Source organism: Lepidochelys kempii, chromosome 1, assembly GCF_965140285.1.
Source record: "Lepidochelys kempii isolate rLepKem1 chromosome 1, rLepKem1.hap1, whole genome shotgun sequence".
Lineage (NCBI taxonomy): Eukaryota > Metazoa > Chordata > Testudines > Cheloniidae > Lepidochelys > Lepidochelys kempii.
This window is the reverse complement of record NC_136380.1, coordinates 164,284,509-164,298,182: the sequence shown is the minus strand read 5'-3', so window position 1 is coordinate 164,298,182 and position 13,674 is coordinate 164,284,509. Positions and strand designations below refer to the sequence as shown.

At 43.2% G+C, this 13,674-nt stretch overlaps 1 protein-coding gene across 1 annotated transcript in view; it reads left to right on the top strand.

The window, feature by feature from the left end:
* CLIC6 (chloride intracellular channel 6) overlaps nucleotides 1-2,124 on the top strand; it is a 51,291-nt gene extending 49,167 nt beyond the window's left edge. The window contains exon 9 of the transcript XR_012161033.2: nucleotides 427-2,124. The gene's annotated coding sequence lies outside the window, so the exon portion shown is untranslated. The remainder of the gene's footprint in view (nucleotides 1-426) is intronic.
* Nucleotides 2,125-13,674: the final 11,550 nt, after the last annotated feature.

Below are 13,674 nucleotides of genomic sequence, written 5' to 3'. Positions count from 1 at the left end.
TTGCTGAGATGGAGGGGCTTTGGCCCTGGATAAGACTGAAATCTGTTTTTTGTTATTCCCATGCTCCTCTCCCATCCACCTGGAGGAAGAGTTTTATGGCCCCAATCCTACAATTAATTTCTCTTGGTGCAGTAAATTGCAGGATTGGGGCCAACCTCAGCCTCATATATAGTGCTATTGAAGCAACAGAATACAACTGGGATTTAAAGACTTCAGGAAATATAGTTAGATGATAGTATAAGCAGGGATGGTCAAAAAGTGGGGGAAACTGAAAAAAAATCATTAAAATTTTTAAAAAGGTTTATATTGTATAATGATGGTCAAAAATAGCAACAACTTTTCACAAAAAATGCAAAAATAATTTCACCTAATTTTCAAACAATGGAAAGTTCTTGACCAGCTCTAATTAGCTGTCTGTCCCATTAGGATTGCCAACTTCGGTTGGATGAATTCCTGGAGGTTTCATCACATGACATTATCTTTAATTAAAGATGAATCTTTAATTCCTGGACACTCCAAGACAATCCTGGAGGATTGACCATCCTATGTCCCATACATGTAAATGATACACCAGATTGCAACAAATGAAGCATTCACGTTTGTGATGGGCTTTAAAAGCAGAAGGAGAAAGACATATTCTGTTACAGGCCAGCTGGGACAGGAAAGGATTCCACACAGCTCATTGGGGCATGCCTCATGCTACAGCAGAAAACTAAACGTAATGGATATGCCCTGCTCCTTTAACAGCCAATTGCAACAACAACAAAAGGTTTTTCCTTCAGCCAAAGCAAAGGATTGCTTTAAACAAATCCCAGAGGGAGAGACAAGACCTCACCTCAGCACCAATCCCCTTCAGAGATCCATCTTCTCACAACTACATTCACCTCCCAGTGGGATAAACCTCTCTCCTGCACTAGCAAGGGGGATTAATAAATTTCCCACAGCTGGCTGTGCCCTACTAGCCTACACATAGGAAATGCCCTAGGCTGGGAACTCCACCTCCCCCATTAACCTACTTTAATTCAACTGCCCTTTTCAGTGCTTAATTTTCCTATTTATGGGACATAAGTGCTGCATAGTCTCATGTTTTTGTAGGAGCTCAAACCAAACTAACAACAGAGAAACACTCTTACCACTTATTCAGGAGCAAACTTAATGGGGAATCTGGGGTAGTTCTCTGGCAATACATACGTGATAAGGTGTGGTCCCAGTCTTAGCCACAGGGTAATTGTAAAAATAAAAGAGTTCTTGTTTTGTGTTTCTTACTGTTTTTGATTATATGCTGGGATCTGTTCATTGAGATGGCACCGAATATCACTGCAATCAGAGGTGAAACAGCTCCCTGTTTGGTCCAGCCCACTCCCCGGTTACTGTTGTTATAAATGATTTGTACTGAAGTTGTGCCAGGAGGTCCCGTTCTACGAGGCACTGTGAAATGCACTGTAAGAGACAGCACCTTCCCCAAAGATCTTACCGTCCCAGGCCCCAATCCTGCAATTAATAAAGTGTGGATGGACATGCTGCACAGCCAGGGAAACTGAGGCAAAAGGTGTTGCCCATGACCACACTGCATGTCCGTGACAGAACCACTCAGATCTCCTGATTATCAGGTTGGTGTGCTATTCATTTTAGATCGTGCTGCCTCCACTCTTTCTTGCCCAGCAGCACTAAGCCCCACATGACTTCCTCCCTTCTCTTACAGCATCTGCAAGAACGTTTATGGCTCTGATCCACAAAGGTACTTAGGCACTTAAAACATAAGATTTAGGCACCTAACTCTTCTGTTCAGGCACCAGATTTCCAGTTTTAGGCTCCAATGCGATCCACAAAACTTCTGAATCCTGTGGGTGCCTAAACTCACTTGGCACCAAAGTTTTCAGGGTAAATGTTTCTTTGATGCCTATGTTTCTGGTTCTTAGGGTACACCTGTGAACACTGCATGTGGAAGTGCAGTTCCCAGCTTGGGGAGACAGACAAAAGCTAGCTCTGCTCGAGCTAAAAGTAGCAGTGTAGCTGGGGATAGCCCAGGTAGCAGCTTGGGCTAGCTGGCCGAGTACAAAGCCACCTGGAACCCCGGGGTACATAGTCGGGTGGCTAGCCTGTGCTACCCCAGCTTCCCTGCTATTTTTAGCATACTACTCAAACAGAGCTAGGGCTGTCTGCCTAGCTGAACTGGGAAGCACACTCCCAGCCACAGTATAAACATATGCTGAGCATGTGCATTGCTGCCTCCTGCTAGGCACTGGGCACTTATCTCCTGCCTAAGGCTGGTGGTTAGGGCACCCACTGTTTACATCTGTCAGTGCCTCAGCTTCAGCCTGAGTGGGTACAGCTACACTGTTACTTTTAGCTCCATAGCATGAGTGGTCTACGCTTGAGTCAGTTGATTCGGGCTCTGAGATGCGCTGCCTTGAGGGTGTTTTTGGAGTGTCGATGCACCGTACATTTTTAGATTTTGCTTCTTAAACAAAAAGCTGCAGTAATGTCACTTGCTAAAAGCCTAAAGGAAAAATGAAACACTCTCATCTGAAACAAATTTTCATAGGGCTTGATTTTCAGAGGTGCTGAGCATCAGCAATTCCCCTTGACTTCAAAGAGAATTGTGGACCCTCAGCACCTCTGAAAATCAGGGTCATGGGGCCTGGACCTCCAACATTTAGTCACACAAGACGTTCCACTGGCTCACTCCCTAGATCTGGAAGCGTAGATCCATCTCCTCCTTGCCACATTTCTCCACCTCCAGACCCCCTGGAGCATCTTCACCCATCAGAGAAGAGGGTGAGAGTTGGCAGAAGGGGGAAAGGAGTGGGTGGGCCAAAAACCCCCACAACAACGATATGACAGCCTTGGTAAGTTCTGGGGACAACACAGGCGGTGGGAGTCCCTCGCACAGGGCTTCCACAGGGATGGCCTTGTCTCCCCAGATTCCCTCACCAAGAGCTGCCTGGTTTGGGAACAGGCTAGCCCTACAATGCTTTTCACAAGGGACACCCCACCCACGACTCTGAAGGGACTCCATGGGGAATCTCCGAGACTCCAACTCCATGAGAGGATCTTCATTCACAGAGATCGGCTGAGCCTCCCCCTTCAGGTATCAGTAAAGAGAAATAATGTCCATCATTGATTTCAGTCAGACTGGTTGTATAACTAGGGTTGCAGAATTGGGATCATGCTTTTGAAAGTATATGTGAAACTCCAACTATCATAAAAGCAGAAATAAATTCTGGTTTGCTATTTCTTTCAAAGTGCAGAGAAAGGGACCAGTATTTTCCCCAAAGATACCTACATTGTTTATTAGGATAAGAAATTTTGTTATACAATCTTGCTTGTACAAAAATTATTTTATTATATTATTTTAAATAAAAATATTTACATTTTTCCTTTAAATACATATTATACGCAAGGCAAATATGGTCAAATAGTTACTTTATTACTTGTTGTTTAACTGTTTGTGTGGAAAACGCTTCAGATTTTGAAGATTTCTTTGTCAGGGTCAAATTCCTTAGTCACCAAAATCGTCCATTGATTGAAGGGCTACAATCTACTTGCTCTGAACACAGTATTTCCAAAAGCAGGCTGAAATTGAACAAAATACATAGTTAAAATACACTGCAATATATTTCACCTTGTGCATTCTCCTTTGAAATAACTTTAAAGCAATGGAAAAAACCTGAATAATTGCACATTATCTAATTGCACCCCTTTCTCCATGTTACGTGAATAAACATACTGAATTTTTAAAATTCACCAACTCTTCTAAGCTCTCAAGGACAAAATGACCACTAATAACTTCCAAGGTGAGGAAGGACTCTTAAGTTTCAAACCATCAGAAAATATCCAAGGCCTTTCAGAGCATCTAACTCTTGGAAGAGTAAACAAAGCAATCCCTACTTAATGAGTTTCATGGCAGGGAGCTGCAAATCACCTGCATTCTGTCAGCAATGCAGATCCTGGTTTTAGGGCAATGTGGCCCCTTATCAGGGATGAAAGTAACTTAAGGGACTTACTGGTACGCAGGGCTGTGGTCCTGAGCAGGAGAGGGCGGTGGGGGTGGGGGACAACCCAGGTGGAAGGGGTGGGGCCTTTAAATCCCCAGACCCTTTAAATAGCCGCTGCTACCCTGGGGCTCCAGCAGTGGCCAGAGCCCCTGTCCCTTTAAATCACCATCAGAGCCCCATGGTAGCAGTAGCTATGGTGGCGGCCGGGAGCCCTGGGGCTCTGGTGGTGATTTAAAGGGCCAGAGGCTCTGGCCCGGGGCCTTTAAATCACTGCCGGAGCCCCATGCTAGCTGTAGCTGCAGCAGTGGCTGGGAGCCCCGGGGCTCCGGTGGAGATTCAAAGTGCATGGGGTTCCTGCCGCTGCCGGGAGCCCAGGGTCCTTTTAAATTGCCCACCTGGGGAAGTTGCTCTTGCCGGTACACAGTACTGGACCGTACCGGCTTCCTTTCACCTCTGCCCCCTATCCAGTTCTACAGAGTCTGCAGCTTCAGCTGGAATAACTTCTCTAGGTGACCTGTAATTGGGGGTGTTGGCCAGTTCCAGGCCCAGCCTTTAAGTGACAGTGACGAAACAAACAAGTGAAATTATCCATCTGCAGGCATGAAGTTATTCTGTTCACCCTAACTAGCAACATGCTGCTTTGTAGGAAACAGAGTGTGATTGTTTTACAGCACTCAAGTTCTGGCCTGACTCTGCTTCTATTGAGTTAATGGGAGTATGATCAGTAATGGCAGCCCAGTCAGGTCAAAGGTATAGCTATTTAGAAAACAGCACATAGTGTCTGTGAAAAAGTTAAAAGACATTTTCATTTTATTTGAAAATTTACAGATTTTTTCAGTTTTTTGGTTAAACCGATGAACAAAAAAAATCAGTTTTCAAACAAACAGTTTTGTTTTTTTCTGGTTTTATTGCTCCCGTTCTCTCCCTTCTTCCTTCCCCCAACCCCCACTCACTAGAAAAGGGAAGGAGCGAGAAGGGGAGGGAGAAACCAAACCATCTTTTGGATGTTGAAATTCAGTTTTTCATTGAAAAAAAAAAATTAAACCAAAACAAAAAATGTGCTTGAAAAACCAATTCCTATTGAAAAAATGTTTTGGTGAAATTTCTTCAACCAGGTGTAGTCAGCAATGAGTGCTGTTGAAAATCCTGCCTATCCTGATTAGGAAACCGGCTGAACATCTACGCTGCAATTAAACAGCCCTTGAGCCCGAGTCAGCTGGCATGGGTGTCTAATTGCAGTGTAGAAAAACCCAGAGAGACCTGAAAGGGGACTAATGTGCTTCAGAACCATGACAGTATATTTTTTGGTTTTTAAAAATTGTTTTTCTTGTCATTTGTCTTTTTTACTGTAGTCCAGGGGTCTCAAACATGCGGGCCGTGGGCCGCATGTGGCCCATGGAGTTATTTCCTGCTGCCCGCCATTGCTCCGCTCCCCCGCCTCCACTCCTCCCAAGCGCACCATGCCCCAGCTCCTCCGCCTACCTCCCAGTGCTTCCCACCATCAAACAGCTGTTTGGCGGCACTTAGGACTTTCCAGGAGGGAGGGGAGAGGAGTGGGGATGCGGTGAGCTCATGGGAGGAGGCAGAGAAGAGGCGGGGCTGGGGCAAGGATTTGGGGAAGCGGTTGGAATAGGGGCAGAGACTTTGGGGAAGGAGTTGGAATGGGGGCAGGGAAGGAGTGGGAATAGGTGGGGCAGGGGCAGGGCCTCATGGAAGGGGTGGAGTGGGGTGGGGCCAGGGGGAGAGTGGGGGGCTTTTGCATCTTTGTATGAAAAGGTGTCAGTGATGCGGCCCTCGGGCCAACGTACTAGTCCTCATGTGGCCCTCGTGGTGATTTGAGTTTGAGATCCCTGCTCTAGTCGTATATTAGGAATACAGTCCTTTGTGTTGAAGTGCTGTATAGCTGCACTCAGTAGTAGGTACTACTATCAATCATCTCAGCTTCAGTTTTCATCTTCCAGTATCACCAGCCCCCTGCATTCAAAAATCATGAATCAGACCTCCAAAATGTTGAAATTGGCTTAAAAAGATCAGATATTATTGATTTGATTTCTGTAGTCTTCAGGATGCACTTGGGTCAAGTTTTTCTCTGCCACCTCAAGGCCTAGACACTTATTTTTTTGAAAAATGAAAGTGCCGAAAGTCTTATTCCAAGACCTGGGACATTAAGAAGCACACCACATATGAGACTTTGATAACAATCACATTGAATTATCCTAATGCTTCAAATAACAACAGTTATGATGTATAATCTACAATACACTGTGCCAAAGTTTACGTGCCTCTCTCTAGCTTTGCAACGCTGCCCTCTGCTGGATGGAATGTCATTGTTACATGAGGTCAATGGTGTGTGATTAATTATTGCCTTTTAGATCTACTGAGGATATAAACCCTAAGGAAGGGAATTGGAAGAAACCTGGAAAAGAGAAAGAGGGTGAAAAAGGGGAAGATGGAGGAACAAGGAAGTGAAAAGGAGGAAAACAGGGAGCAAGGAGGAGGGAGAGCTTGGAGCTATTTCTGATGCTATAATCCCACCAATCTGGGAGCACCAGGTCATCTATTATATAGGCTCCTATACTTACTTATGTATAATACACACACATTTATAGAAAATATACTCATGCTTATCAAATGCCTGCTGCTTGCTCTCACCAACTATGAACATAAACTGATCATATCTATCTAGCTAAATTATATGACTAGAGTTGCATGGGAACCTGATTTTTCGTTTCACTGGAAAATCCAGTATTTTGAAAAAAATATCCTTCCAAAATGAAATACAAAAATTTCCAAATTTCCTGTGAAATAAAATTCTGAAAAATATTGTTTGGGTCAAATAATTTTGTTTCAATAAAATCAAAACATTTGGATCAGATTTTTACACTTGAAAATGTTTTTTTATATAAAATAAATGTTGAAACAAAAAGTCATTTTGAAATGAAAAATCAAAATGTTCTGTGCTAAAAATGTTGAAATGGGACACTGATATTTTTGAAATACTTCATTTTGATTTTCCCCAAAAACTAAATTTAGTGTCTGTGCCTCTCACAATCTTCAATGTATTTATCCCCACAACAGCCATATGAGGTAGGAAAGCACTATTATGCCCTTTTTACCCATGGGAAACTGAGGTATAGAGAGACTGTGTCACTGGCCCATGATCACATAGAAGGTCTGTGGTGTGAGCAAGGAATTGAACTCAGGTCTCCTGACTTTGGCACAAAAAGTAGGAGTGTGTTAATAAAGACTGTGGCTGACACAAAGTTGGGAGGTATTGCCAATACAGAAGAGGACCGGAATATCATACAAGAAGATCTGGATGACCTTGAAAACTGAAGTAATAGAAATGGGATGAAATTTAAGAGTGCAAAGTGCAAGGTCATGCACTTAAGGACTAACAACAAATTTTTTTGCTATAAACTGGGGACCTATCAGTTGGGAGTGACAGAGGATGAGAAAGATCTGGGTGAATTGGTTGATCACAGGATGACTATGAGCCACCAATGTGATGCGTCTGTGAAAAAGGCTAATATAATCCTAGGGTGCATCAGGTGAGGTATTTCCAGTAGAGATAGGGAAGAGTTATTACCAGTCTTCAAGGCACTGGTGAGACCTCATCTGGGATACTGTGTACAATTCTGGTCCCCCATCTTTAAGAAAGACGCATTTAGACTGGAACAGGCACAGAAAAGTGCTACTAGTTGATCAGAGGAATGGAAAACTTTTTGGCTTGTTTAGCTTAACTAATTGATAAATACATCAGAAGGATAAATACAAGGGAGAGAGAGGAGTTATTTAGGTTAAGCATCAACGTAGCTACAAGAACAAAGGGATATAAGCTGTCCCTCAACAAGTTAGGCTTGAAAATAGAAGAAGGCTTCGAACTATCGGAGGAGTGAAGTTCTGGAACAGCCTTTCAAGGGAAGCAGTGGAGGCAAAAAACTTAACTGGTTTCAAGACTGAGCTTGACAAGTTTATGAAGGAGATGGTCTGATGTGACTGCCTACAGTGACATGGTGCCCATCTGTGACTGCTAGTAGCAAATATCTCTAACTGCCACAGATGGGACACTAGATGGGGAGAGCTCTAGGTTACTACAGCAAATTCTTTCCCAGGTGTCTGGCTGGTGGGTCTTGACCACATGCTCAGGGTCCAACTGATCACCATATTTGGGGTTAGGAAGGAATTTTCCCCTTGTCAAATTGACTGAGACACTGGGTTTTTATTGCCTTCCTCTTCAGCGTGGGGCATGAGTCTCTTGCAGGTTTAAACTAGTGTAAATGGTGGATTCTCTGTAACTTGAAGTCTTTAAACCATAATTTGAGGACTTCAGTAACAAAGCCAGAGGTTAGGGGTCTATTACAGGAGTGGGTGGGTGAGGTTCTGTGGCCTGCAATGTGCAGGAGGTCAAACTAGATGATCATGATGGTCCCTTCTGGCCTTAAAGTCTATGAGTCCCAAGCTAGTGCCCTAGCCACTGGAACCTAACCTTCTTGGTATAAAATTTATAATTAATTTGTGGCTGGATCTGGGGAAGCTACATATCCTTTCACCTCTGGGACTCAAGTCCAAATATGACTCAAGGAAACAGAAGTCTACTGTCTGATGACTGTTCCGTGGCTTTTATATTAAATGGATGTGATGGTTTCAGTCCAGTTTCTATGCAACAGATATCCACATCGCAGAAGAGACCATCATAAATGCCACTTGGCACTTTCTGCACAGACCAAAGAATGGGTGGCCAGAGAGAGGGAACTATCTGTTCCCCTATTGAAGCCAGGGTGGAAATCCATTAGTGAGAAGCAGTGTGGGGATGCTTCTGCCTTTGCTCTACTGTTCTGTGGCTAGAAGAGTCCAGTCTCCAGTGTGGTTAATCTAGCACCTTCCACAAGCAACAAATTACAATAAGCTTTATCAGGCATCAAAGTGACCCAGCACCAAGGTGAGCAGGGTACATCATCACACTGCTGGAAGTCCTACCTCTCTTCTTGGATTTCTTGGGGGATTGTGGCGCTGACTTCCTGAAGTTCTTCCCACTTAGAAGATTTATTTCCAGGAGACCCTTGCTCAACTCAGCAGCACCTTCTTGATGGGCAAGGCGATTGGACTGCCCTTCATTTAAACCTTCCTGCCCCAAACGAAACACACGAAGGACAATTTGAATAATACAATTTCTAAAAGCTAGGAACACAAACAATCCAGAGAAGCAGTGAAATAAATAGCCAGCCATCAGTGAACCAGCTGTGTGGTGAGGAGGTGAATTTTACAAATATTAGATGATGACTAGAGCTGGAAATTAAGAAAATATAGAATTGGTCTTACCATTTTGACTTTCTTCCCAAACATCTTGGCATAAGCTGAAATAAAAAAAAGGAGTGAGGGGGGGGACATTTAGCAGCTTTTCTTTTGAGAGATGGTATCTGCTTTCTTGCAAACTTAATTGTGATGCACCATTTGACAAAACTGCTGGAAGAGTCCCATTTTGGTGGGGGACAGTAAGGAGGATATATAGATGGAAGGGGCACACCATGTAAGTACACCAAGAACTCAATCCTGCAAGCTCCTACAGGTGGGAACTGTCCTTACTCACCCACTGAAATCAGTGGGCCTACTTGTATGAGTAAAGATCTGCAAAACAGGACCCCCCCCAACATGACAGAGGCCTTCCATCAAGGCAGTGTTTCCATTTCCCTCGCTTCCTTTTCTGTTTTAATTTAAGGTGTATATTACTGCCCACCCTCAATAAGTATCATTCACTGAGTTGTCTGGTCATCCATTTACAGATGTGGAAAATGAAGGAGATATGTTAAATGACTTAACTGAGGTGACAAAGGGCATTAGTGTCAAAACTAGAATACATGAGTATGTGGCTCTCACGCCTGTGTTCAGACCATTAGCTCATACTCTCATCCATTGTGTAAGTATAGTTTAGTCCTGGATGTAAATCCCAGTGCAGCAGTCGCAGAACTGTGTGAGGCTCGTTGGGGTGAAGGCCTTTCCCACATGAGGAGAAGGGCAGAGGCACTGGGAATCAGGGTGGGGAATAAGGAGAGCATACTGTCAGTTGGGACGGACATTTTGAATGTGTGACAGAAGGAACGGGGGTGGAAGGGGTGCTTCAGAGTGTGCCGAGAACGTCCCTGACCCTTGGAATTTTTGCCTGGGGCCCTTCTCAGTGCCATACCCCTGATTTTAAGAACTTTTTGAAAGAAGAATTTTAGAATAGAGCACAAAGCACAATGGTTATGCAGCCGTTGTGCAGTGGCCACTGCTTATCATGCTAGCCAGCACTGCCTTATTGTTTCCTTGTGCTCCCCCTGCCTGTTTGTTGTATCCAGCTGTTGTCTCTCATCTTCTATTTAAATTGTAAGCTCTCTGAGGCAGGGGCTGTCTCTTTGTTATATGTTTGGACAGCACCTGGCACAACGGGGCCCTGCAATACAAATGCAAATATAAATACAAATCATCATCATCAATGCCCAGAAGAGGGAACTGAGGTGGAGTAGCCTTGCTGGGAATTTCAGAAAAAATTTGCATTATTTATAGTTATCTTTTTTTAAAAAATCTGCTTTGAATCATAAGAGAGCAACCTAGCGTCAGAAGCTACTAAGTGCTCAGAGTAAGGGCTTTTCTATACAGAGAGTTAGTGCACGGCGAGCCAGGGTGTGAATCTACAGCACTGCAGCTTGGCTCTTACTAACTCTCCATGTGGACTGTGTTACCACACGCTGAAAGGTCTGTAGTGTGCATTCACGTGCTGCTGTTTTGTTGCAGGATGGCATGATTTGCTGGTGCATGAGATGGGTGGTTGTATAGATCCCCCTCCCCCCGCCTCTTGGTTAAGTTAATAAAGTTGTGGCTTTCTGATTAAATCCACCTGTGTGTCTATCTTCCATTTGCCCATGTGTCCTGAGCCATAGCAAACGATACAGGAAGTGTCCTTCTGGGTCTCAGTGCAATAAGCAAAGTACCTATGAATTAAATTTCCATTCATTGGGCTGGACTCTTCTCATGCCAGTGTAACTCAGGAATAACCAATGAAGTTACACCAGTGTAAAACTAGAAAGTGAGAGCCAGATGGGGAATCATTATCCTTTTAGCAGACACAGGAACTGTGATGTCGCCCAGCACGTACATTTTCCTTCTGAAAGGAAGAACGTGTCACTTCTTTGCGCAAAACAAAAGAACACAGGCTAGACTCCAGCAGAGATTTAATAAGAGAATTTACTGCAGACAAGAAATTAAATAACCAACTTGCTTATATATTTATCTCAGTTATTGTCTGAGTGAACTGCTCATTTATGCAGAAGGACAATGTTGACAGTTTTGAGGGTGAGATGTAAGGAATTGAAGCTGTGGATTACTGGGATTGGAGACAAGGAGGCTGTATGGGGGATGGTGGCAGAGGAAGGCAGTTTAGGCTCTGATCCTGTATTGGGATCTGCTAGCATGGATCCCTATGTCCCTGTGATGTTTCATTGACTTGGACAGGCCCTCTGCATTTGAATGAATTTTATCCTGAATGAAAATGACTATTCACCTAGGGCTTGATCCAAAGCCCCTTGAAATCAGTGGGATTCTTTCCACTGGCTTCAATGGGCTTAAGATCAGGCCCCTAGTTTTGTCCCTCTCTTACAACAGACACAACTCACAGGTAAGTGAGGATAGTAATGGGGCCTGTAATAAAGCAATGCTGAGTTTCCACAGTTAAAGTTAGAGAGTCAAGAAATGCAATATACAGGGCCTGATTCTCCAGTGCTTGGAGCCTTATGTGTCATTTTTACATGTGCAAAGTGACCATAAAATGCTACCATTCTAATTTGCACAGGTGTAAATGATTACATGAGTTACAAAGCAGTGGAGAATCAAGCCCTCAGTATTTGTGTACAATGGTCTTAAAAAAAAAAAAAGCAATCTGGCTAAATAAGACTCAAATCTTGGGTAGTATGTGTCGAAAGATGTAGGAGGCAGAACATGCTGCCTCAGATCCCCCATCTCAGTGCACCCACAGAATAAGGTAGCAAATTCCACAACAAGCTGGCAGTTTGGAAATTTATGTGTTATCATTTTGCTCACTGAGCTAGCCCTTATTATCAGGAGAGGGCCATGGGCACAACAGCTAGCCAATCTTACTCAAATGTACACAAGCAATATCATGCCAGACACTTCTGGCAGAAACTGACCCTCAATCGAAACCAGAAGAAAACAACAGTAAACAGCCCCACCTGCAGTACATTTTATATGGTCAAGGTGATACAAGCATGGTCCAAAACCAAACTAAAGACATCCAGTCTTTCCATTAGCTTTAGCAGGCTTTGGATCAGGCCTTAAGTTGCCATGGGTTTGATTCTGTTCTCACTTACACCAGGGTTATAACAGTTTAAATCCATTAACATCAATGGTGTGACTTCCAATTTACACTGGTGTGAGTGAAATCAGATCATATATATAAAATCTGTCTATCTCTACATTGGTATACAGGTGAAAGATAACTGACATAATATTAACAGCTTGAATGGGCTTTTTCAGCTCACATCTGAGGAACTGTCCCAGATTGAGGTGTCAGTAGAGGAGGTTTGGGAACAAATTGATAAATTAAACAGTAATTAGTCACCAGGACCAGATGATATTCACCCAAGAGTTCTGAAGGAATCCAAATATGAAACTGCAGAACTGTGGTATGTAACCTATCACTTAAATCAGCCTCTGTACCAGATGACTGCCGGACAGTTTATGCAATGCTGCTTCTTATAAAAGGCTCCAGAGGTGATCATGGCAATTAAAGGTCAGTAAGTCCAGCTTCAGTACCAAGCAAATTGGGTGAAACTATGGTAAAGAACAGAATTATAAGACATATAGATGAACACAATATGTTGGGGAAGAGTCAACTTGGCTTTTGTAAAGGGAAATCATGCCTCACCAATCTATTAGAATTCTTTGAGGGGTTAACAAACATGTTGAAAAGGGTGATCCAGTGGACTTAGTGCATGTGGATTTTCAGAAAGCCTTTGACAAGGGCCCTCACCAAACACTCTTAAGTAAAGTAAGCTGTCCTCAGATAAGAAGGAAGGTCCTCTTATCAGTAACTGGTTAAAAGATAGAAAACAAAGGGCAAGAATAAATGGTCAGTTTTCACAGTGGAGACAGGTAAACAGCAGGGCCCCTCAAGGATCTGTACTGGAACCAGTGCTGGTCAACATATTCATAAATGAGCTCAAAAAAGGGGTAAACAGGGAGGTTTGCAGACAATACAACATTACTTGAGGTAGTTAAGTCCAAAGCTGACTATGAAGAGTTACAAAGGGATCTCACAAAACTGGGTGTCTGGGCAACAAAATGGCAGATGAAATTCAGGGTTGATAAATGCAAAGTAATGCATGTTGGAAACCATAATCCTAACTATACATACACAGTGATGGGGCCTAAATTAGCTATTACCATTTAAGAAAGAGATCTTGGTGTCATGGTGGATAGTTCTTTGAAAACATCTGCTCAGTGTGCAGCGGCAGTCAAAAAAGCTAACAGAATGTTAGGAACTATTAGAAAGGGATAGATAATACAACAGAAAATATCATAATGTTACTATATAAATCCATGATACACCCACACCTTGAATACCACATGCAGTTCTGATTGCTTCATCTCAAAAAATATATATTAGAATTGGAAAAAGTAC